This window comes from Pleurodeles waltl, chromosome 3_1, assembly GCF_031143425.1.
Source record: "Pleurodeles waltl isolate 20211129_DDA chromosome 3_1, aPleWal1.hap1.20221129, whole genome shotgun sequence".
NCBI lineage: Eukaryota > Metazoa > Chordata > Amphibia > Caudata > Salamandridae > Pleurodeles > Pleurodeles waltl.
The window spans coordinates 914,382,164-914,402,035 of record NC_090440.1 but is presented as its reverse complement, the minus strand read 5'-3'; positions in this window follow the sequence as shown (position 1 = coordinate 914,402,035).

Below are 19,872 nucleotides of genomic sequence, written 5' to 3'. Positions count from 1 at the left end.
TGCCTCTCATTGTTTGTGGGTCTTTTAAATGTTTTCACTGTCACTGTTTCTTACCACCAGGGTTTTACCCGGCATTGAAGAACAGTGAAACCAGGCCATTCATCCTTTCACTTTAAATCGGATGGGAGGTTGAATCGCCCACACCCCAGTGACCCATATTCTGTCAGACCTTTGGAGCACTATGTCAGTGACACAACTGGAGTTGGCTCCATCAACAAGTACTGAAGGACCACTTACCTAAAAATCAATACAGGGAGCACCCTTGCCTCCAAACTTAAATCCGGAGCATTAGTGACAATTATTAGCATTCAATCTATATTAAATTGTACTGATCACTATATTCAGATTCGATTTCCTGAATATTTGGAAAGCACGTTACGTCTGTAGCCCTTTCACACACTCGCAAATTTCTTGTCAGCCACCGACCCTTCTGCTTGCTGAATTAAGTTTCTGTACTAGTCTCATACATCTCTCTCATCGTTTGTGTACCCAGATTTAAGGGCCCCTGCATCCTCACACCTTACCTCATCCCTCCTTTGCATATCTGGGCCTATGCAGCAGTGACCTGCTTGAGCAATTCGTAGTAAATAAGAGAGAGCCTGCATTGAGTGATAGAGTAACTAAAGCTGAGTTGCTTGCTTGCAGAGGCCTTCTGTGTTGTTGCTCACTGCGTAATTAGTATGAGTTAGTACTAAGCTGCACTGCTAACTTGTGTTGATCGCTTCTGCTAGAGGTCTCTCTAGTACACCCTAGTCATATTGCTTCCTTTCTGATGATTTTATAACATTCAGTCTTGCTTCACATATGAGACTGAGAAGGTAATTCTGAAGGACATTTTAAAAATGTGTTTTATTTCTATAGTATGGATGTAACTAAGAAATCGGTTATTATGTCCTTTCTTCTCCCGCCACCATATTTACGATGGTATGATGGGCGTTCTTCTGCTGTAGCTCAGTATTTCCAAATGAAACAATTTCTGAAATTGCATAAACTGGGTACAACGTGTTTCTCTGTGAGGCATAAACAAATTTGGAGCTGCAAACAACTTAGGTATCCGACGCATATTGGAATAATTTATGGACCACATGATCGTATCGTATCTCTCTCTTGTGTAATGTTTTTAGGGGATATTTGAGCGCAGGGAACACAGACGAGTTAATGAGCACCGAGAACTATCACACCTCAACCAACATTCATTCTGCAAAACTTTTTCCGCAATCCTACAGCCAACAGCAAGCAACAACTCTTCTCCTTCTTGGCACACTGCGTTTCCTTCAATGACTGGTAGACAAGTGGATACAGTTGCAAAAGAGAGCGAACAATTGTGGAAAATAGAGGAAGCTACTTCACCAGTTCCATATTATGAAGTACAATGAAATAATTTTCTATATGAAACAAAATGTTGGGAGGTTTTAAAATGGGGGCTCTCTGTTAAGCTAAAAAAAGCGCACTAACCAGAAATGAGGCTCAGACAAACTTACTCCCTTTGTATATTCACTCGATACCAAGCTCCAGTTGAGAAAGGTGTAGGATTGGTTTATCCGGAGTTAGAAGAGCTATAGTCTAAAGTGCAGATGGGTATTCAGGCACCACAAATCGCCCTAACTTCTGAAAAGCGAGAAAGAAACTCACTCCTTCCCAGCCAAAACAAAGGTGGTGGTTATTTATTACCCGTTTTTATTTGCACCACAGTCCATTTTGCAGGGGAACATTTTATTCATATTTTTGTGAGTGTGCACTCCAAAACACACTCTGGGCTTCTCACTGCTGCTCTTTAGACTCTCTAGATGAAAGGGTTAGTGTAGTGTCTAACTCGCATTTACACTCATTTTCACACTCCCTATGGCTTTAGCAAAGTAAGGTCGATGTCCCGCACGCCAAAACTGAAGATTCTTCTGCTACCTTTTTTACTCGCCAACAGTAAACAAGCATTGGCAAAGCCAATAGGGCTGACTTTGGCTGAAAGACTGTTGGCATTGCCAATGCTCGTTTTGTCATGGATTCTGTAAAGTAATACTACTGGGGTATCTCCTTGATCTTCAACAAAATAAAAATAATATTTGGTAAAAGTACAAATATGTTTGGTCTCGGAAAACACACATTGCCATTGTAGGTCTGGGCAATAGTTTATCTGCAGATGCGTCCCTCATGAAATAGCTGAATGCTGTCATGCACAGTTAATTCAACCAATAGCTGAAGTGGGTGACATTTTCCCCTGCTGTAAGCTCTAGTGGGAAAAAGAAAATGTTAATGACGTTACAACACACCAATATATAAGGGGATGGCTGAACACCCCCACAAGAAAGTGTATGTTATATATAACTTTTAGAAGGATTGCCCCTAAGTAAAATCTGTTGACTTTGTCAGTATTTTTTCAATTAAATGATATTGTTTGTGTTCATAAGGAGGTGATTTACCATGTGTTCCGCAGGAAAAGAGTCTTTTCATTTTAGTGAGAATGTGTGAAAACGGAAAGTAGGTACAATTTTAAAATCCTAATATGAGCAATCAAATGTTATTATAGTGGTTTCAGGTCACAGTACTAGGTAGAACATGCCTAGCATGTAGCAGATCCTTATCTGCTTACTCTCTCTCTATCCATGAAGATTTCTCCATTTGAGGTGCATGTTTTTAAAATAAAATAATTTCCATGTTAAGTGCAGTTTTCTTTTGACCTATTTTCGAATGCCTCTTTCTTAGCGCACTTACAATTATACAATTCCTTGGATATCATACTTACAAGGATAATCATTTTTGCCTCGCCTCGATGGCAGCAGGCTGTTTCCAGGCCCTCGTTTGTTTTTAGCGAGGCATCTATTTTGATGGACTTTATGGACATAGCCCTGCAGAAGAAACCATTCCCGGTGTGAACAAAATCTTTTCACGTTCCCTGATCATACAGGTGCAGAATGACACCCTTAAAAAATTGAATGGAATTAGGCTCGCGCGTGTCTCTGTGATACGAACCCCTGTTGCGCTGTCATACTCAATTTAGATGAAATATAAAGGAGGTGTATCGTACCCAGCCTTTTTACTCAAACTGGAAGGAAAAGGCCTTAGGGAGAAAATATTGTATGCATTTTGCCGTATGGCAGGAAATGGGATACCTCCCAACTTCACCAAATTTACATTTTAATGGGAAATGCTACAAAAGTCTGCCTTCTCAAGATACAAATTGCTCAGTGGACAGGGATCCCGACTTTTATTCTTTTTTTTTTCTCTTTTGTATAAAAGCGAGGAGAATTAAATCTTTCTCCCACGCGCCAGATGAAAGCACTGGCGTGACAGGTGGCTCTGGAAATGTAGTCAAATGTATTTAGTGCGTGCCCGGGTTTCATGGATTCGAGCAGGTGTTCGCGCTCTGATTTAAGGCTTTGTTTACGGGGCAAGAAATGTGGGAGCGCGGGTGTGCGCGCTTTGCAGTCTGTGTGCATTCAGGTATTTTAAGAAGTGACAATGAGCTCAGTGTTTGTCACAGGGCTAAAGGCCCGTTTCACAGAGGGCGTTAGTTCAGTTATTGCCAAGGTAGAGGATCATTCACGAGTTTCTTAGCACGTAAGCGGTTCGCCAGCGTAAAGATTTTTTTTTTAGTTCGAGCATAGCAGCGCGCAAGCTTGCTCTTCTCAACATGATGCAATCTATTCTTTAGGCATTAACCATGCCCATGTCGCCCCCATTACTTTCATTAGTTCCTGGGCCTAACTTTCATAGATCCCTGGATGTGGGTGATAAACGCTTTCTGTTTCTCCTTGAGGCTGTTTTGTTACCACCTTTGAGACTGACCCTGTTACATGGTTTATTGCGTGATCGGCATGTACCCTAGTGTGGGGCACTATTTTTAATTTTGCCTCACTGCTTCACGCTCATGGCAGTATATTGTGTCTTCCTTGTTTTCTGGCATCTTGATGTTTCTTTGCGATGTCTGCAGGGTCTTTTTCTGTTTGTTGCAGTTGTAGGGCAAATCAACACAAAGGTATTGGAGTGCATTTTTTGTTGTTGCAGTTTTATATTCCGCAAACTTGATACAAAGGTATTGCAGTGCTTTACATGAGCACCGGTTACATTACACAAGAATACGTTCATTTTTAGGGGAGAGTAAGTGCTTTGGCCAGAATCACAGGATGTTGAGCAAGCGCCAAGACTGGAACCGTGTTCCCCAGCTCCGAAGTCGGCAGCTCTGGCCCTTGCACCACATCTTCTCCCATAGGGTTCTTTGTCTGGTGCGTTTTAGGGCAGTCTGGGAATAACTTTTTTTTATATATACATATAGCGCTTGGTAGTACAGGTTCTGCCATTTCATAGCCCTGCAAAGCAGGTGGCATTCTTAACAAAATCGCTATAATTCATTTGCATTGACCTTGCAGAGATGAAGAGGTGAAAAAGCTATGTCAGGATTGTAATCGTTGACATTCTCATTCTGTCAAGACCTCTGCAGTGGGTGCATTAACCAACTGTATTGAGCATAGATTAACACTAGGCAATAGCACATGGTATTGATAACCTCAGGAGGGTCACCAATCAAGCACATAGGTTAGCTCTAGGCAAGAACATGGCAAAAGGTGTTGTCTCCAAAGTGGTGGAAAAAGAGTCAACACTCGAGACCAAAGTATTTCACAGCCTCAAGCTTGATAGCAAAAAACATCTAGCCTTTGGATGTAAATTGGCCCTCTTTGAATAGAGTTCAGTTAGTGCAAAATAGATACAAAGGGATTACAGAACTTTACATGAGCACCGGTTACATTACACAAGAACACATTCATTTTTGTTAGCATGGGGAGATTATGGGCTACATGTACGTAGCATTTTGCACATCGCAAACAGCGAATCGGGCCGTTTGCAATGTGCAAAATGCACTATGGCATGTACAAACCCATTTTTGCGATTCAGTAAACTATTTACCAAATCGCAAAAAGGGATTGCGAGTCCCAATTAGGAAGGGGTGTTCCCTTCCTAACTGCGAGTCGCAGTCCCATGTATGATTATTTTGTGACCGCGAATGCGGTCACAAAACAATCTCACTTAGCACCAGTGTCACACTGGTGCTAACACATTCGCAAACAGGAAGGGGTCCCTATGGGACCCCTTCCCCTTTGAGAATGGCATTAAAAACATTTTTTCAGAGCAGGCAGTGGTCCTTCGGACCACTGCCTGCTCTGAAAAAATGAAACAAAAAAGTTTCATTTTTTTGTTTTGGAAATGCATCTCATTTTCCTTTAAGGAAAACGGGCTGCATTTAAAAAAATTTAAAAAAATGCTTTATTTAAAAGCAGTCACAGACTTGGAGGTCTGCTGTCTCCAGCAGGCCACCATCCCTGTGAGGGCAGCCATTCCCAGGGGGGGGTCGCAAATTGCGACCTACCTCATGATTATTCATGAGGTGGGCATTTGCGACCCACTTGTGAATCGCAAATAGTGTCATTGACAACATACAACATAAGGTTTTGCGACTCGCAAATTACGAGTCGCTCTGACTCGCAATTGTGAGTCGCAAAACCAACCGTTCGCACATGTAGCCCTAAGTGATTTGCCCAGAATAACAGAATGTTGAGCCGGCGCATGTAATTTAACACACATTAATATGGTCTGAGCAAATATTTCTCCTCATTAGTACCAGTTTAACGCATGACCACAAGAGTCAGCAAATGGAAACTGACTAGTTGACCTCTGCAAAGGAGCTGCCTCTCTGCAGAATATGCCAGAGTCACAGAACTGCATCATTCCAGTGGCCCTTCCTCTTACTAACATGCACTAGGAGTAGACACTGCATGCTTAATGTGGGCTACATAAATGATTGCTTTTATTAATATTGTTATTGCATTAGTGTGTGGTGGGGTTAAAAAGAGAAATGCATCTTTACGATTGCACTATGTATACATGAGTTAATATTATCCCTAAAGTAACACATGATTCACCATTGCAGTATCCAGTGCCACAACAGTGATGTGGAAAGTGGCCACCCTTGGTTGGATCAATGTCCACATCCTGGTCTGCAGGTGTGTTTTGAATGCAAATCTTTTCACAGTATCTAATTGGGCATCATTGGATTTACTTGTCAAATGATTGCCCGGAAAGCAGGAAGTTGGGCTTATATGCCCCATAGCACTCATTATCCAATTCACAGTCATTTGCATGTATAGGTTCAGCTTACTTGTGTAAATGGCTTAATTTACAAAAGTGGAATATGAATTTGAGCTTATAACTCAATTCACACACACATAATATAAGACCTGTATTATATTACATTAGATTGGAGTAAATATGCTCTCATGGGTGTGGAGTGTGTATTTCACAGTGGGGATGTCATATAGAGTTTGTGCACACTGACAAATGTATTAATTGGTAACTATTCACAAACATTCTCAACATGGAAAAGTTTAGAGACTTAGGCCTTCATTATGAGTTTCGCAGGCAACAGAGACTGACCGCCAAACTCATTCGGCCCAGCGGGGAACAGGGCCTCCTGTTTAGTTAAGCTGCCTCTTCTGTTATTCTCTTTGTATATAGTCAATGTTTTTAAAACCTAAGCTGGTATTGCCAATGGAGAGGAATAATTTCTTTAAAAGTGCAACACACAGACGTATGTGGCTTCCCCCTTTTCTTTGCTTCTAACTCTTTTGACATCCTCATTCTCCGGGTTTAATGCCATGAAGGTGCCTCTTTGTGGCTTGTTTGGTGCCATAAAAGTTTAGGTAAATACACCAGAAAGAATTGCAACTTCAGGGTATCACAGCCAGTCTGTAGAAAGGCACTCCCAAGATGGTGGCCTTGTTATATCCTCTCTCCTGCAGCAACAGGCCTATGAGGGATGCTGTGGCAACTCACATACATCCACTACACTCCAAACCAAAACACATTGGTAAAAGACTGTCACTGAGAACACTAATAGCTCTAACTGTCACAAATGCAAGACCTATTGCATTGCAAAAGCTTGTTTTACAGTGGTTTTACATAGTGCAAACTCGACTCAAAGATATTGGAGCGCTTTACATGAGCACCAGTTACATTACACAAGGAGACATTTTTTTGTGTGTAGGGAGGGGTAGATTAAGGCCCATATTTACCATAGTGTTGCATTGCCCTTGCACCACACAAGGGGGCGCAAGGGTGACACAACACTAAAGTCAGATTTATCAAGCCACGCAAGGCCACCTTGCATGGCGTTGCTTGGCTTGATAAATCTGGATTAATGCAAGGCAGCGCAAATCACTGTCTTGTGTTACTCTGCCCCAGGAAGGCGTTCTGTGGGTGCAGCATGGGTGTTCCTACCCGTCTACCCATGGATTTTGGCACATTACCAGATTTACCATTAGTGGTAGACCTGGGAACGCATCAAAATGCTACTGCAGCACACATAGCAATCTTTGCTTGCTGTAGAACTTCATGCACTTCACCCCTACTAAACAGGAGAAAAGTGTCTCTGCTCCCCTTTTAGACATGGTTTAAATCGCTTATTCCTGATTGGCACATATAACTTGCCTGGAAGTCCCTAGTATATGATGTAATAAAATGCACTCAGGGCCTGGAAGTCAAATACCATTTATGGACTTCAGCATCGATTGTGCCATTCACTTCAGCGGCAGTGCAAGCATTGCTAGAGGCCTACCCTGTGTAGCCTGACTGCTGGAGAGTGAAAAATAAATCTTTTTGACAAGTAAGGACCTTAGTTTTAATATTAATAAGCCACCTTTAAGAAGGCCTGGTAGCTCACGAGGCTGGGTGCATGATATTTGAAAATTGGACAGGGAAACCATTAATTCTAACAAATCCTACAGTGGCAAGACCCAAAAAGCTGTTTTCACTGTGGCAGGCCTAGCTGTCCTATGTAGAAACCACAACCTTAATCTGTTGCCCAGGAAAGAGACAAGCTAGAAAAATAATTAAACTTCTATTTATAAGTGTTATTACAAATCAGATTCAATGGTGAAGTTGTATTTTTAATACATATTAACAATATACCTTTTAGAAAATTACCTTTACCCTGTCAGAAGCTCCTGACGCCTAATTTACAATAAATTTCCACCAAATCTCAGCCTGTACTTGACTGGAATGAGGTGTGAATGACAAGGTGTGAAATTCCTCCTAGGTGCTAGGTCATCCTGATTCACAGGTTGACCTGAATGGGCAGGGATGACTTCTCTGAGCCTAGCAGAATATTCAGGGTGGAGGCTGTGGACATCTTGTCGACACAGATCCTTCCTAACAGGTTTATCAGAAGCACATTTAAGACTCTGACACACTTTAAAGGGGCTGTCTGGAATGCCAGGACAATTCTTGTGTATCCACTGTCTGGGTGATGCAGGACTATGCTTTATTCATACCAGAGTTTTGTCTCCTGGTTTGTTGTGGGTCTGGGGCCTGCTCCTAACAAAAATTGAGGGCCAGATGTAGGTAGGTGGCAAATTGCGGCTTGCAATTTGCGAGTCAGAGCCACTCGCAAATTGCAACTCACAACTCGCGATGCAGAAAGGTGTCCCAGACACCTTCTGCGACTCGCTATGGGGTCGCAAAGACCCACCTCATAAATATTTATGAGGTGGGTCGCAGTTTGAGACCCCATAGCGAGTCTAGGCACTCGCGGGGATGGTGGTCTGCTGGAGACAGCAGACCACCATGTCCGTGACTGCTTTTAAATAAAGCATTTTTTTTTTTCTTTTTGCAGCCCGTTTTCCTTAAAGGAAAACGAGCTGCAAATAGAAAAAATACCGAAACCTTTTGTGATCATTCACAAAGGGCAAGGGGTCCCATGGGGACCCCTTCCCGTTTGCGAATGAGTTACCATCCGCTTCAAGTGGATGGTAACTGAGAGTTGATTTGCGACCGCTTTTACGGTCGCAAATCAACTTACATCGCGGTGCGAGTCGCAAATAGGAAGGGAACACCCCTTCCTATTTGCGAGTCGGAGACACATTTTGCGAGTCGGTTCCGACTCGCAAAATGTGTTTCTGCATTGCGTGAGGGCATTAGCGCCTCGCAAACTGCGTTTTTTGCCGTTTGCGAGGCGCTAATGCCTTGCTACATCTGGCCCTTAGTGTTAGATGTGGTAGGACACTGGTGATTTCCTCAGTATACTCTCAGCCTCAGATGCCAAGTTCAGTGTGGCTGAAGATGTTCGTCATCTTGAAAAAGCTGTGGTTTGTAGTAAAGTAAACAGGAACTACTGAAACATTTTGGTTAGGTTGCCCAGGGAACTTTTCCCCCTTGGTTAGAGTCCAGGGAGTGCCCAGGTGTCATCCTCACCTACTAGCGGGTGCCAGGCATAAATGTGGCATTTCTCAGAACTTCCTAAGGACATGTTCTGGACCTGCAGAAAAACAGAAGAGGATGGACACGCTGCCTGTGACCTGAGATGTGCCCTGAATTACTAAACCTGCTCCCTATTGTACCCAAAACAAAAAAGTGGACTCCAAGGGTCAATTGGCTGACCTCCTCTGAGGCTACAGGGGCACAACAAGCTACAGGAAGCCTTTTTCCTAAAGTAGCAAACTGACTAGTAGCAACTGGACCTGGACTGAACTTTGCTGTTGGCCTCTGCCTGATGCCTTGAAAGTCTATACATACCCTCTTCTGAGGTCCTCGGGATCTTTGGAGTGTACATCTGTGGTTGTTTTTGACTTAGAAGTAAGTTCAATGTTTTTTCTTCAATAAAGTGACAAAGTCCCGATCTGCATTTGGACTTACAAATTCTTTTGAACCTTTTGATCACTAGACGTTCATAAGGGCCAATCTGCTTGTTGTATCTGACTATGACTCCATTACTGTCCACCTCAAATTGCACCTAGGTCCTGGTCTACCTCTTCCCCGGACTATAAATGTGGCTTTGAGCTTTTCAGCATTATTTTTATTTTGAACTTTAAAAATGAATGTCTCTGGGTACCCTTATTGGATTTCTATTGTTTTGGGGCCCGTTTTGTTGAGTAAATATTATTATATTTTTCAAATTCAGTTTGATGTTTTTATTGCTTGTTGTTTGGACTATATGACTGTCTGATACTGCATAAATACATATTGCCCTAAGTTAAAGCTATCTGCTTTGTGCCAGTGTAATTTTAATTTAGTGACTTTAAGGATTCACTCTGACAGGAGTTGTCAATATACCTTCAGATGGGCAGTCGCACCCCCCTAATAATAATCCAGTTTGTTACACCTACCTTCCACAATTTAACCTCATAATTGCTTTCTAGAAATACTTCTTGTGTGAACTTCATTTGCAATGAAATATATGAATTTATTTAACAGAGCATACTGAAAAAATTAAACTAATACCATACATTTTTGAAGTAAAATGGTAGGCAAGCATACCTACTCAAGTGTCTGAATTGCACAGAGTGAAACCAATCATGAGAATTTAACCCTTATAAATAGCCAGGCAACTAGGCAGCAGATTAGGCAGCAAATGTTTTAACACAGAGAGATGGATCGTGTTTTAATATTTATTCATATTTTTTTTAATTTACATCAGGGCATATTTTAGGCTAGTAAGATGGTACATTTTATTTATGAGTCTAACAATGTTCTAATTGTATTACGCGGTTTTTATTTACGGTTGAACAGTGCAATGTAAGTTTCACTCCCAAATGTTATTGCTGCTTTCATGGGTATGGGTGTCAGTTCGATACAACACTGCAATTATTTATTAATTTTCTGGTATTTTACTCTGGCAATGTGAATATTAAGTGACTCCACTGTCGCTCACTAACTTGGTGGCTTTTGGAAACTAAATTGTATAGGATAGCATACGTTTTTCAAATAGTGCACATACTTATGATTCACTGGCTCTCCTTACGTAAAGTTAGTGAAAGCATTACTATTGTGTGGTAAACTAACATCCACTATGGAAAATTTGAGGGTTCCCAGTTGACTACATTTCTAACATTATTTTGCAAAAACAAGGGACCCCCGTGAAGTTTTATCTGCTCAAGTGGATTAATTTGCATGTGGGTGTGATTTATGTACATGAGATCTGCCCCCCCTTCCACCAAGAGCTGTGAGATACATTTCAATTTAATTAACAGAGCTGGAGTTAAAAGGGTATGACCACCCAAAATAAGACCATTCTTTTAATGGTTTTGGTCTGCCACTTGTTATGAGGGTGCAACTTGGATGTCAGCTAGTAAAAGCCTTCTGTGAGCGGTGGCTACTTTGGCCTGGTGAAGCGCCAGTCTGAAATGCACAGTTCCCATCCACTTGAAACATACATATTTGGCCACTATTGCAGTGGGCCGCCACTCAAAAAAGGTCAGACATTTGTTAAGGACATTTGCCAAACCTGTCTACAACTCCACCAGGTGAGAAATATCTCATGCAATTGCTCCCTTCTCATGAATTACTACTGCTCATTAGAAACATTGGTAGTCAATATTACTTCAGGGCTCCTTTAAATATTGTGTAGTTCAGTTTGTTTTGCATTACTAGGGCAGCCCAATGTATTTTCCTTTTCTCATTTGCTTCAGGAAAAAATGTTTTTTCAAAATAATTTTCCCTGGGTTTACATAAACATGTTCAACAAGTTCTATGACTACACGCACTCCATGACCGTATACTGCCCAACAATCCTTCAACTTGTATAAACGTGTGGGCTTTCTCTGAGACTCCAGAGCCAAGCAATGGGACAATTTAAACCTGAAACTAAGAGAAGAACCGAACTACTTGCAGTTCAATAAACCTTTCAAGACAGAATTTTTAAAACTTGCTTGAAATTGAACTCTGTGCAGCAAATGGGATGACAACCTAAGTACACTGGATTTATTTTTTCTTCGTGAACATACTTTAACAACCCCAGCACGTTCTCACAAGAGACTCACTGCAGACTTTCAGTGATCTACATTAACTGAAAGAAAACATCCAATGTACATAAATGCAGAGACGTTCGCTTTCTAGGCATCATGGGACAATCATCATGACTCCAGTATTGTGCAAAAGGACATTTATTAGGGCAGGATTGCAACAAACATCATAACATGTAACAGCACAACGTATCAACATATTGAACTCCTTAACATAACAACTGTGTTTCTCCTTTGCCCCATCACCATTCTCTCCCCACAATGCCTCATGCATTCATTTCGCCCTTCACCCAGTCACTTTCTTCAATCACTGTCGTCCTCATCTCTTCCCTTCCGAAACATACTACCACTTCATTCACCTGTACTAGTCAACCTACCCACAGATCTCCTTTCACCTGAACTCCTTATTCCTCCTCCAAAAGGGTGGATCCACCCGCATCTGACTCTCCACCTTCCCATGTATCGCCACCCAGAGGAAAACAAAACCGAAAAGGGTGGTTTTCTGCCCCACCCTTTTATAAATTCACTACTGCAACAAATCCAGTTTCACCGGCTGTTCATACACCACACCCGCTAATTCCACAAACTTTTCCTAACCTCCATTAGTTCCAACAGATAATCCCAAATCTGAAAGGTGGGCTCCGTCATCTCAGAAGAGGCCCCGTCTTCCTTCTAGATGCACCCATGGGACACCACCTTAATGTCATTTCCCTCACAAAAACCCCTCAATGCTCTGTTAACTTTCTTACAAGCCATATCGCAGCATGCTTGACTGCTCCCCTTCACTTTCTGCGTGGCACAAATTCGGTCCATACTAAACATGTCCTAGACAATTTGCATTTCAGTATCTCCAAATCCTGCTGCATGTTTTGCAGTAGTGTCAGTCCTGACAGTTGTATCAAATCATTTCCCTCTAAATGCACCGCCATCAGGGACGGACACCGCTCTGTGGGCCCTGTAGATGCAAAGAAAGGCAATAAACCACCCCATCTCATACCCCCTTTCCCCACCAAAGCACCTCATGCCGTCTGCATGTTAGTCCCAAATTTCATCCATACATCTGCCAATCCGCATACTTCGCCGCCCAGTGGACAAATGAGTGCCCCACTTTCCAAGTCACCATTTTTTGGCTCCATGGGCCTCCCACAAGTCCTAGGGGAAAAGAAATAGATTACCCACCAGCCTTAACCACTTTATCCACCCCTAAAAAACCCAGACACTCTGTCACTTCCGCACAAATCACTCACTGCACTTCAACCGCCATCGCCCAATCTGATGGATCCTAGTCGAGCCTCACCCCAATCATGCCGCCAATGATGCCACCCCAATCGGAAAAGAATGGATCCCAAATAAACAGGATCCCGGCCTGCCACCACCACTGCCATGTACAGCACTGCCAAAAGCTGAAAAGCTGTGACCCTGTTGCGATCCTGACAACAAAATACAGCAACTTGCCCGCACCAGGGTCACACCGAAAACTCCTGCCATTCTTTCATAGGGCACATCATCTCACACCCCACTTCACTTAGCCAGATCCACTTTCCCCTCCCAACTTGGTCCATCTTAGACTTCCTCAACCATATCCCCACGTGACTTGATTCCAACTGCACCTCATCATGCAGAATGCCTTCATTACAGCCTATCCGCAAGACCTCAGACATCCTGAACATTCCAAAAACATCCAAATCATGCACAAACAGAACAATGACACTTCAAACTTGTTGTAACAGCACTCCCCCAGCCAACCCTAAATGTCACGCAGCAGTTCAAACGTAATGGCTTCCTGCAGACCCCTCAACCCCGCCGGATCAGAACCCCACAGCCGCTTCCCATAAAAAGACAAACCAGCCAATTTGCCTGCAATGATTGTGGAAAACAAACCCTTATCCATCAACTACAAATGATAAAGCATCACAGATCCTTCCCTGTCAGTGCGCTCCCTCCTTGATGTGCCCCCTGCTCTTTTCTGGAACTTCTGAAATTCTGTCAACGCTAGCTGACAGCTCCTCCTGATAGATTTGGCTAAAGACCTCTCCACCAGCCTAAGAACTCTCAAGCCCCTGTTCTGCTCTGCTTCAGACTGAGAGTAAATGAAATGAAAGGAATGCAAAAAAATACAGCACTCTTAGGGCCTCATTACGACTTCGGTGGAGGGGATTACTCTGTCCCAAATGTGGCGGACATCCCGCCCACCGAATTATGAGTCCATTATATCCTAAGGAACTTGTAATACTGCGGGCGGGATGTCCGTCACATTTGGGATGGAGTAACCCATCTGCCAAGGTCGTAATCAGGCCCTTAGTCTAAACATCTAAAAGTTCTAAAAATAATCACAGCAGTAGAATAATGATGATCACAGAAACAAAGAAAATGCAATACTCCAACAATGAATGAATATATATATATATATATCTAGTGACTACGTATTCATGCATACACACCGCAAAGCAAAAAATATAAATTAAAAATGCATCACCATGGGTCTTGACACCGACTTTTTGACATCCCTTTGCCTGCTAACTTCAGATCGTGGAACCCTGGACAACCGAAACAGAAAGGAGACTAAATTGCAATGGGATTTATTTTCTGGGCAAGGCATCCCTTCGCAGAGGAGTTCCTTATTCCTCCAGTTACCACACTTCTCCACCTTATATACTTTAAACAAATGTAAGATGAAGGTTCTAGAAACCCGCCTCCTGTCCAGTATGTAGTTGTTCGAACACTGACCATATCAGGTCAGTGTTGAAAGACCATGCTAGAGACTGGTCAGATCCCAAGGTGTACTTTCAAGACTGAACTGTATCCTGCTCTACCATAATATTCTCAGCCTGGTACATCCTTATCTCTATTGCTCTTCCACGTTATGTTCCTGTCCTTGGTGAGAAAAGAGCAAAAAACACATTAACAAGCTGTGCATGGAAAAATACCTGCGCAACCAATGTGAGGGTGTTTGAAGCTAAGCTAAGCACAAAATTGAGTCAGTGTTCAAGATGGAGCCAGTGGTTAAAAACAGATAGCCTTACACTCCACCCTTTGACCAGTAAATCTCAGAACATACTGGTCTAAAATGACCCCTTTTTGGTTTAAACACTGTGAGCAAATTAGGTATGAGGTGTCCTCAGCAGCATAGCATTATTATATTACAAATGACTACAAGGATCCAGCCTAAAATATTGCGCAATTGCCCAAAATCGGTAGCCAATTGAACAACCAGTCTCATCACCCTTTGTCTACCTCTTGTTTTGCTTCTTACACCAATTCATGTAAAGTGTCAATATGAGACTGAATGGATTTAGAGTGGTCTGACAGATTAAAGCAGCAGAAACCTTCACGTTCTGAGCAACCATGATCGTGCTTTAACAGCAAATAATCAATAGTGGCCCTGTTCCGTAATGCAGCTTTTAAAGTACCTCGAATGTCTAGTAATAACTCAGCTAAAGCAATAGAAGTATGGTTAATGTACTTCACCATTAAACATACTAATTTGTTAATAATTTGAGTATTATAAACAGCTAATCCTTGAACTCCTAAAATAGAAAGCCTTAAGCTCATATATTCTGATTGAGATAATAACTGAAATTCAGAATCACAATCCTTGCATAATGGAACTGTTTCCCTCAGATAACGAGTATATACAGAATGAAATGGAAACATCAAGAGTCCTAATCATGTAAAGGTACATGGTGCACCAGTTATATTAGCAGGAATGTTTATAAAGGTGGTATTTCCACAGGAGAATAACCATCCCACAGGTGGCTTGACATGTTCGATGTAACTAGTAGCAGTCATGATATGAAGACAGGACATGTCATTATCCATCAGTTTACAATGTTTATTGGTTCTGTAGTGACATAGGGTTTGTTGTTCCCTTGGGATCTTTTGAGGAGACCCCATTAATGTCTCTTGGCGCAGTTGAGCACATTTTCCGAGTCATACAAAAATCCGACCTGTTGAGTACAATTGAAGTCAGATGTGTTCAAACATTTTCCATCAAGTGCAGTAAAAGTGTCGATCGGCATGGTTGATCACTGATTTTGGAGCTGGGGGTTTTCAGTCCCTCTTGACCCCACACATTCCAGTTCCCAAGCTTCCCCACCTTATATACTTTACACAAACGTAGGAAGATGGTTCTAGAAAACTCCCTCCCATCCAGTAAGTTGTTGTTCAAACACTGGCCATCTCAGGTCAGTGTTGAAAGATCACGCTAGAGACTGGCCAGTTCCCAAGGTGTAATTCCAAGACTGACCTGTACCCTGCTCTACCATAACATTATCAGCCTGGTACATCCTTATCTTTACTTCTCCTCCATGGCATGTTCCCATCCTTGGTGAGAAAAGAGCGAAAAACACATTAACAAGCTGTGTGTGGAAAAATACCTGCATCACCAATGTGACGGTGTTTGAAGCTAAGCAAAGCACAAAATGGAGTCAGTGGTCAAGATGGTACCGGTGGTTAAATATAGATAGCATTACAGGCCGCCACTTCCAGACTTCTGTAGGGACCTCCATCTTGACTTCCTCTGCTCTTGGATCCATACTGCGAAAACGGTGGCACTGTGAGCGAGATAACAAGTCAGAGATAGCGTTGTTCACTCTGGGCACATGGGTCACTCTGAAGAGAATATTCTTCTGCAAGCACAACAACATGAATCATTTCAACACTCAGCAGCCTCAGAACCCTTAAATACTTTGCTCTCTGTCTGTTCATAAGCTCCACCAGCATCATGTTATTCACATGAAATATCACCGTCCTGCTCCGCAATTTATCACCCCACCCTGCACATTCCACCAAGAGGGGAAATAACCGAAAATGCAATGCTGTGCCCTTGTTGCAACCATTTCTGTGGCCAGTGCTCTGCAGAACACCTGCCGCCCAAAACAGGGCTAATCCATGTGCCCGTGCCACGTCCGACAAGATCTGCACCTGATACACCATCTTCTCTTCTTGAAATCACATGGCTACGCCATTGAAATCTAAAAGAAAGGAGTACCAGACCCTTAAATCAGCCCTCACAGCCATGGAAATCCAAATCCTGTGATGCGGAAGTGTTGTCCCAGACATAGCTAAGCCCAGCATCTGCAAATTGTCCGACCACCTGTACCACTCAGCGAGCAAAATTAAGGAAGCCCAACAATTTCTGTGCCTTCCAAAGCTCCAAGCATTTTTCCTCCATCACCTCTTCCAGGAAAGCTTTAAACTCCTTAAATTTCTGCCCAGGCAGCCTTGCAATCTTGCTGGCCGTGCCCAGTTCAATCCCCCAAAATACCTGTGACATACTCGGGCCTTCCATCTTCTCGGAGGCTAGGGGCAATCCCAAAGATATCAGCCATGGCCTCAAACTATTGCACTGCCCTGCCACAAACACCAGAGCCTGTCTTACCAACACACAAGAAATTGTCCAGGTAGTGTATGACCTCTTTGTGCTTACTCCCCTTCACAAATGCCCATTGCAAAAAGGAGCTGAAAGCCTCAAAAAATGCACAGGAAGTAGCACAACACATGGGCAGCACTCTGTCTACGTAGATGGACCCATCAAACTGCATTCTCAACAAGGAAAGATCCCCAATGTGTATAGGTGGTAACTGGAACGCAATTGTATTTTGTAAGTTTGTGAAGTTTTTGCGTCAAAAAGCGGCGCAAATGCAGCGCTAAAAAAGTATAAATATGGGCCTTAATGTCACACTTTGCCAGTTGTGTCCCGCCCAACCTGTCTGACCAAACCCACAGCATCGTCAACAGAGGTATACACAACTTTAGTATTTCCCGCAACTAAGAAATCATTGACAGATGCACCCTCAGGCCATGACAGGTGATGTACCCTGTACTCCCCTTCTTGTTTTTTAGGTACTACCCCCAGTGGAGATATCATTAGATCAGACAACGGCCAATCCAGGAAGGAGCCTGCAATCCTCCCTTATTGTGTTTTCTTGCTCAATTTTGCTTTTACCACATCCGGAAGTTCCTTGGCTGACCATAAATTGTCAGCCCACCTGTGATCTCTAGGTCCCTGGTACCCTACTCAAAAACCTTCCCGAAACCCCCATTCCAATCTCAATGCCACCTCTGCATCAGGATATTGGGCCAGCTATGGCAGTAAAACGTCCAACTTAATTGGCGTAGGGGCCCTTTGGACCAGCGGGGCTCTGCTGTCCTGTTTCCCTCCATGCCCTCCATTGTTCTGCCAGGCTGAGCAGCTTAAAACACTGTGGGCCTGATTACGATTCCGGCGGGCGGCGGAGGCCGCCCGCCAGAATTCCGCCCTTCATAATACCGCTCCGCGGTCAGAAGACCGCGGAGGGTATTATGAGTTTTTCCCTGGGCTGGCGGGCGGTCTCCAAAAGACCGCCCGCCAGCCCAGGGAAAAACTCCCTTCCCACGAGGATGCCGGCTCGTAATAGAGCCGGCGGAGTGGGAAGGTGCGACGGGTGCTGTTGCACCCGTCGCGTATTTCACTGTCTGCAAGGCAGACAGTGAAATACATTTTGGGGCCCTCTTACGGGGGCCCCTGCAGTGCCCATGCTGTTGGCATGGGCACTGCAGGGGCCCCCAGGGGCCCCGCGACTCCCCCTCCCGCTATCCGGTTCCTGGCAGGAGAACCGCCAGGAACTGGATGGCGGGAGGGGGAGTCGGAATCCCCAAGCCGGCGCAGCAAGCTGCGCCGGCTTGGAGGATTCCTTGGGGGCAGCGGGAAACCGGCGGGAGACCGCCGGTTTCCCTTCTCTGACCGCGGCTAAGCCGCCGCGGTCAGAATGCCCCGCGGGGCACCGCCGGCCTGTCGGCGGTGCCACCGCGTCCCGCGGCCCTGGCGGAAGTAATCTGCCAGGGTCGTAATGACCACCTGTGTGATGGGATGTCTGCCCCCACACTTGGAGCACTCATGTTTGAACCTGCACGGATTTCTGTTGCAGAAACCCTTGTTAAAATTCCAGCAAGTCCCTGATGTTCCCTCTGTGGAAACACTCCTGGCCCTGTTATTAGCAGCACTACCCACTTCCTGCTGAGCGGGACACGGCTGAAAAGACCAGCAAACCACTTGCCTATGTGTCAAGGCAGTAAATTGTGTGGACGACATCCACTGAATCAAAAGCTCTGAATCCACATCTCCCCATGGCTTGTCAGAGTTTATATTGACCTGCACCCAGAATTCCTCTTCGTAGCTATGGAAGGCAAATACCTCAAGTGCATTTGGACCTTCCTAATAATGTTTGCATACTTAAACAAGGCGGTTGACCTGTTGGGATATTTACCACAAAAGACGCTAGCGTAATTAAAAACTCGGTCGTCCAGTTCTCCACAGTAATGGGAACTCTGCGTTTTCCTGGTCAACTCCCTTTCTTCCTCTTTTGACCCTTCCTTCACCTGACCATCTCTGTGAAGAAGCTTAAATACATCCATGTATTCATGCTTCCAGATCCTGTCTTATCAGATAGATGGGGCCCCTGGCCAGCTCCACGTAGGGTAAATGCTTTTTGTGCCTCTACTCCTCTAGGGAGAGCTGCATTAAACCCCCCCTATTTCTTCAGACCAATGTCCTGGGCGGTCATGCTTCCCACTGGTGCCACCAACTCATTACCAGCCTCACCTGCCAGTCTCAAACCACTGCCTACCTGGCTGCTCCAGCCTGGAGCGTCCCTGCCTGCACTGAATATACAAGCCACCCCATCCCTTCTGCTTAGGCTGCCTCATCTATCCCCACCGGCACCAACAGCCAGTGCCCTCTCGGGCCTGGACTGTCTGATCTTTACATTGTCCCATCCCTGACTGGCACCCCTTTTGCCATCTTAAACTGGTGCGCCTGTCCATCCCCTGTCCCCGGTCCCTGCGCAAACTCTCCCATAAAGCCTCTGTCTCCTCTATCACCTGGCACTGTTCTCTGAACTTGACATCCAAATCCACCACCTGCCATTTACACTGTACACTCACCAGGCCAGCCCTTCCCCCACTATCACCTCTCCGCCCCTGCTCCCACTGGGCACAACCGTTCCTGCTTCTGAGCCCATGCTCCGCTGGCCCTCATTGTGTGAAACTGCATTGTCCTGCTGCCTTGAAAAGCCACCACCATTGCTTGCCTGCTTCCTCTTGCCCACAG